The sequence below is a fragment of the Xenopus tropicalis genome, chromosome 4, assembly GCF_000004195.4.
Source record: "Xenopus tropicalis strain Nigerian chromosome 4, UCB_Xtro_10.0, whole genome shotgun sequence".
NCBI classification, from domain to species: Eukaryota; Metazoa; Chordata; class Amphibia; order Anura; family Pipidae; genus Xenopus; species Xenopus tropicalis.
In genome coordinates this window covers 3,252,984-3,258,983 of record NC_030680.2, presented here as the reverse complement: position 1 = coordinate 3,258,983, position 6,000 = coordinate 3,252,984, and the positions used below count along the sequence as shown (strand labels likewise).

General features: G+C 44.7%; 1 protein-coding gene across 1 annotated transcript in view; it reads left to right on the top strand.

Annotated features, from left to right (window-relative positions):
- The first annotated feature begins 3,485 nt into the window (after positions 1–3,485).
- Positions 3,486–6,000, top strand: part of insc (INSC, spindle orientation adaptor protein) — an 85,613-nt gene continuing 83,098 nt past the window's right edge. Inside the window, exon 1 of the mRNA XM_031900374.1 lies at positions 3,486–3,781. The gene's annotated coding sequence lies outside the window, so the exon portion shown is untranslated. The remainder of the gene's footprint in view (positions 3,782–6,000) is intronic.

Genomic DNA, 6,000 nt, shown 5'->3' with positions numbered 1-6,000 from the left:
TGCAGTAAAGTTTCCAAGCGACACAGAGGGACAAAACAAAACAAAAAGCCACAATAACAACGTTCTGCAGACGGGAAGGGAATCGGCATCTGGAACAGTTTCTTTGGGGGGGGGGCAGGTTGTGGGGGCAGGTTGGGGGGGCAGATCTGGGGCCTATATTCAGGCAGGAGAATAGCTGCTAATTACAGAGGAGCCGTTACGCTCAGTAAGTTCCGACTCACAAGTTGTTATTATCCCCATTTCTGGGCAGGGAGTTCCCTCTCCCCAAACCCCCAACCAGACGGCGCTGGGGCATCAGGATATGGGGAGTCGGCTACGTTCACCCCCCGCTCGCTCTCCAGACGCTTCTGTAAAATGTTTCCCACGTTGCCCGGATACTCCAGCTGCTTCATATTCATATGAACTACACTTCCCAGCATGCTCAGCTGCTCAGTAGTCACACTTAGGGGCCTATTCGGACGGCAACATTCGCCATTTATTTTGCACCGTTATTTCAGCGAATTTTGTTTACGCAGCATAATAAATAGGCCCCTTCGCCCTATGGCGCGCGTATTGCTACCCCCCTATGCAGAGCCAGTAGCCAATAGGAACGCAGCAAGTCCTGACGGATACAATGTATCACAGTTTATCCCCCATTAGCGCTGGTTTATGAATGGCGCGGCTGTTGGATGAATGGGACGCACACAAGGGGCCTGTGTAACCCCCAGTGTCTGATATACAGGATATTGCGCTGGACTCTATGAGGGATGTTTGTGTAAAGCCGAAACCGCGACAGTAGGTACCGAAAACAGGAAACGAAGGGAAACAAATGTGGGTTTTGTCGCCATCGGACAAGGAAAATAAACAGCTTTTCCCTTCAGTCGGTCCCTCTCCTGCCCTGTTAAAGGGGAAGTTCACCTTTAATTTATCTGACCAAGTCTAAGCAACTTTTCAGTTGGTCTTCATTTTTTTTACAGCTTTTAAATGGGGGTCACTGACCCCGGCAGCCAAACCCTATTGCTCTGTGAGGCTCCAGTTTTATTGTTATGGTTACTTCTTTTCATTAGTTTTTCTATTCAGTATCTCTCCTGTTCACTCATTCAAACTCACTGCCTGGTTGCTAGGATAATGTCAACCCTAGCAACCAGTTGCTGAACAAAAAGCTAAGTAATTCACAAACCACAAATAATGAAAAATGAAGACCAACTGCAAATTGTCTCCAGATGTCACTCTCTACATCATACTGAACCCAGGACCTTTCCCATTCAGCTTTCTATTCAGCCCCTTCCCTATTCATATGTCTTTCATTCAAACCACTGCCTGGTTGCTAAGGTAATTTGGAGCCTAGCAACCAGACAGCTGTTATAACCCCAAACTGGAGAGCTTCTGAATGACTGAAATAATTAAAAATAATAAAAAATGAAGACCAGTTGCAATCTGTGCACTGTCAGTTCTCACTCATGACTTCTAATAGACATTTCCCATGAAGACCAATTGCAATCTGTGCACTGTCAGTTCTCACTCATGACTTCTAATAGACATTTCCCATGAAGACCAATTGCAATCTGTGCACTGTCAGTTCTCACTCATGACTTCTAATAGACATTTCCCATGCAGACCAATTGCAATCTGTGCACTGTCAGTTCTCACTCATGACTTCTAATAGACATTTCCCATGCAGACCAATTGCAATCTGTGCACTGTCAGTTCTCACTCATGACTTCTAATAGACATTTCCCATGCAGACCAATTGCAATCTGCGCACTGCCAGTTCTCACTCATGACTTCTAATAGACATTTCCCATGCAGACCAATTGCAATCTGTGCACTGTCAGTTCTCACTCATGACTTCTAATAGACATTTCCCATGAAGACCAATTGCAATCTGCGCACTGTCAGTTCTCACTCATAACTTCTAATAGACATTTCCCATGCAGACCAATTGCAATCTGCGCACTGTCAGTTCTCACTCATGACTTCTAATAGACATTTCCCATGAAGACCAATTGCAATCTGTGCACTGTCACTTCTCACTCATAACTTCTAATAGACATTTCCCATGAAGACCAATTGCAATCTGTGCACTGTCAGTTCTCACTCATGACTTCTAATAGACATTTCCCATGAAGACCAATTGCAATCTGTCAGTTCTCGCTCATGACTTCTAATAGACATTTCCCATGAAGACCAATTGCAATCTGTGCACTGTCAGTTCTCACTCATGACTTCTAATAGACATTTCCCATGAAGACCAATTGCAATCTGTGCACTGTCAGTTCTCACTCATGACTTCTAATAGACATTTCCCATGCAGACCAATTGCAGTCAGTGCACTGTCAGTTCTCACTCATGACTTCTAATAGACATTTCCCATGAAGACCAATTGCAATCTGCGCACTGTCAGTTCTCACTCATGACTTCTAATAGACATTTCCCATGAAGACCAATTGCAATCTGTGCACTGTCAGTTCTCACTCATGACTTCTAATAGACATTTCCCATGCAGACCAATTGCAGTCAGTGCACTGTCAGTTCTCACTCATGACTTCTAATAGACATTTCCCATGAAGACCAATTGCAATCTGTGCACTGTCAGTTCTCACTCATGACTTCTAATAGACATTTCCCATGAAGACCAATTGCAATCTGTGCACTGTCAGTTCTCACTCATGACTTCTAATAGACATTTCCCATGCAGACCAATTGCAGTCAGTGCACTGTCAGTTCTCACTCATGACTTCTAATAGACATTTCCCATGAAGACCAATTGCAATCTGCGCACTGCCAGTTCTCACTCATGACTTCTAATAGACATTTCCCATGCAGACCAATTGCAATCTGCGCACTGTCAGTTCTCACTCATGACTTCTAATAGACATTTCCCATGAAGACCAATTGCAATCTGTGCACTGTCAGTTCTCACTCATGACTTCTAATAGACATTTCCCATGAAGACCAATTGCAATCTGTGCACTGTCAGTTCTCACTCATGACTTCTAATAGACATTTCCCATGCAGACCAATTGCAATCTGCGCACTGTCAGTTCTCACTCATGACTTCTAATAGACATTTCCCATGAAGACCAATTGCAATCTGTGCACTGTCAGTTCTCACTCATGACTTCTAACAGACAACTCCCGGGGACATGAGGAAGGAATGAACATCAGCTGGAGTTTTACAGGCTGGAATGTGTCTCCAAGGCTCTGGGAGTGTTTATAGGGAAAAGCCGCAGGATTGCACCTCCCTGAAAGGAAAATAACCCCTTGGGGGGGGGGGGCAGAATTTCAAGACAGGAAAGTTTTATGGAATGTTCCGCCCGGCAAAGAGCTGGAATTTCTATGGGAAACACCTGCCCTGGGCTCTGTAGGTTCCATATCTCCTGCCCCGGGGGTTGTTAGACTCTTCCAGCCTATCCCATGGTGCAAAGTGTTCCCCCCCCCTCCCGGCACAAAATTGCTGAATTATTATTATTTTACTTGGCCTTTTCCCCCCCCCCCCCCGTTGGTCTCTAATTTCACTCCTCAAAGCCCGACCAACGGGCGCTCGTTAGGGGCCCCCGCCGCCAGTCTGCTTCTGTGCGAGGGCCGGACAGAAATAGAACCAACCGAGTGGCTGTTATTGGCCGGGGGCCCGAGCCCAACTGTCAGCCAAACTATGCGCCAGAGGTTTTTTTGATGGGCAGAGCGGCTGCGACTGGGGAGTAAATGTTACAAAAGGGGCTTTTTGTTATCCCGGCCGAGCAGCGAGGGAAGCGGAGGAGCAGCTCCGGCTGAGGATTTGGGGGCCCCCCTGTAACTCTACGTAAGTACAAATCTCATAGCAGATGAACTAAAGCGTCGGGGGGGGGGGGGTCTGGGAAGCACAAATGGTGTTTATTTAGAGATATTCTGAGACACTTTGCAATTGGTCTTCATTTTTTCTTTATTTGGGTTATTTCGCTTTGGCGTTTCAGCAGCTGTGGGGTTGCTAGGGTCCGAACAATCCTAGCAACCAAGCAGGGGTGCGAGTGAGACATTAGGATATGAATAGGGGAGGGACTGGATAGAAATATAAGGAATAAAAAGTAACAGTAACAATAAAACTGGAGCCTCACAGAGCAATAGGGTTTGGCTGCCGGGGTCAGTTATCCTGTTGCTAGGGCTCCAATTACCTTAGCAACCACAGAGTGATTTGAATGAGACACAGGAATATGAATAGGGGAGGAGCTGAATAGAAAGATAAGGAATAAAAAGTAACAATAATAATAAAACTGGAGCCTCACAGAGCAATAGGGTTTGGCTGCCGGGGTCAGTTATCCTGTTGCTAGGGCTCCAATTACCTTAGCAACCACAGAGTGGTTTGAATGAGACACAGGAATATGAATAGGGGAGGGGCTGAATAGAAAGATAAGGAATAAAAAGTAACAATAACAATAAAACTGGAGCCTCACAGAGCAATAGAAAGCATTTGAAAGCTGCAAAGATAATGAAGACCAATTGAAAAGTTGCTAATTCTATAACATACTCAAAGTTAATTTGAAGGGGAACCACCTCTTTCAGTAAACTTTTAGTATGTAATAGAATTAGCAACTTTTCAATTGGTCTTCATTAATTATTTTTGTATGTTTTTTTTTTTTATTATTTAAGTAAATAAAAAAATAATAAGTCAGCCTTCTGCTCACTCATTGTAGCTTTCAAATGGGGGTCACTGACCCCGGCAGCCAAACCCTATTGCTCTGTGAGGCTCCAGTTTTATTGTTATTGTTACTTTTTATTCCTTATCTTTCTATTCAGCCCCTCTCCTATTCATATTCCTATGTCTCATTCAAACTGCTCCCTGGTTGCTAAGGTAATTTGGACACTAGCAACCAGATAGCTGCTGAAATACCAAACTGGAAAGCTGCCGAACAAAAAGTGAAATAATTAAAAAAACTACAATTAATAAAAAAAATGAAGACCAATTGCAATTTGTCTCAGTATATTACTCTTTATATCATTCTAAGAGTTAACTCAAAGGTAAACAAGCCCTGTAATAGTCAATCCCTGCACATTCACTAACTGGATTGGAGGCGGGGGGATCGACCCCCATTACTCACCGAGCTCTGCCTTTTAAAAAAAATTGTGAGAGTAATTGCGCCGTTTATTGGTCGGTTTGGGTCAGACGGGACGTGTGTGACACTGAGATGAGGTTTTTTCTGATACAAAATGCACTTGAGGTTTAAAGAAATGTTATTAGAATTATTATGAACAATTTCATTCCCTAAAACTGCTTTGTAGAAAAACACAGAGTGGCAGCACTAGGTAGGTACCTAATATATAGGGGCAGAGACAGGGGAAAGTGTTGGAAGGGTTACTGCCTGCCCTGCTCTCATTTCCCTACAGAAATAGGGGTTGGTAGCACTAGGTAGGTACCTAATATATAGGGGCAGAGACAGGGGAAAGTGTTGGAAGGGTTACTGCCTGCCCTGCTCTCATTTCCCTACAGAAATAGGGGTTGGTAGCACTAGGTAGGTACCTAATATATAGGGGCAGAGACAGGGGAAAGTGTTGGAAGGGTTACTGCCTGCCCTGCTCTCATTTCCCTACAGAAATAGGGGTTGGTAGCACTAGGTAGGTACCTAATATATAGGGGCAGAGACAGGGGAAAGTGTTGGAAGGGTTACTGCCTGCTCTGCTCTCATTTCCCTACAGAAATAGGGGTTGGTAGCACTAGGTAGGTACCTAATATATAGGGGCAGAGACAGGGGAAAGTGTTGGAAGGGTTACTGCCTGCCCTGCTCTCATTTCCCTACAGAAATAGGGGTTGGTAGCACTAGGTAGGTACCTAATATATAGGGGCAGAGACAGGGGAAAGTGTTGGAAGGGTTACTGCCTGCCCTGCTCTCATTTCCCTACAGAAATAGGGGTTGGTAGCACTAGGTAGGTACCTAATATATAGGGGCAGAGACAGGGGAAAGTGTTGGAAGGGTTACTGCCTGCCCTGCTCTCATTTCCCTACAGAAATAGGGGTTGGTAGCACTAGGTAGGTACCTAATATATAGG